Source organism: Penaeus monodon, chromosome 28 (assembly GCF_015228065.2).
Source record: "Penaeus monodon isolate SGIC_2016 chromosome 28, NSTDA_Pmon_1, whole genome shotgun sequence".
Classification (NCBI taxonomy): Eukaryota; Metazoa; Arthropoda; class Malacostraca; order Decapoda; family Penaeidae; genus Penaeus; species Penaeus monodon.
Window position 1 is genome coordinate 26,498,213 of NC_051413.1, and position 487 is coordinate 26,498,699.

General features: G+C 21.6%; 1 protein-coding gene across 1 annotated transcript in view; it reads right to left on the reverse strand.

The window, feature by feature from the left end:
- Positions 1–487, reverse strand: part of LOC119591446 (3-hydroxy-3-methylglutaryl-coenzyme A reductase-like) — a gene marked incomplete in the record, with an annotated part of 71,751 nt that overhangs the window by 22,564 nt on the left and 48,700 nt on the right.

A 487-nucleotide genomic window follows, 5' to 3' on the forward strand; every position in this document is an offset into this window, starting at 1 on the left:
TAAATCCCTAAATTGTTTAAAAATGAGTGACTTACACCAATTCACTGCTAACATGATTTTTTTATTGAACTAATTAACTAAATTAATTATTAAATTATTTGTGAAACATCTGGATAACATGCTACCATTGATCTGAACTTACAATCCATTAATTATACATTATCAAAGATTATTAATTTAAAACATACAACTGTGAATGTATTTCTTAATGTTTAAATTTAAACATGAATTAATACTGTTTAGTTATATAAAAAATGAAGTGCATATTAATAAGTTCATTACTTGCCAATACCCTTGAAATCAGAAGAAATTTAAGATCTTGTATAATATTGAATTTATATTCCCTGGCAAGAAAATTATATATATATATACTTAATATACACTCATTGCATTTTTAAACATCAAAATGTGCCAACAAATTTATAAAATTGAATTATATAAACTTTAATGTTTGCCAAATTACTATAGCTTTAATAAAAATTTAGTT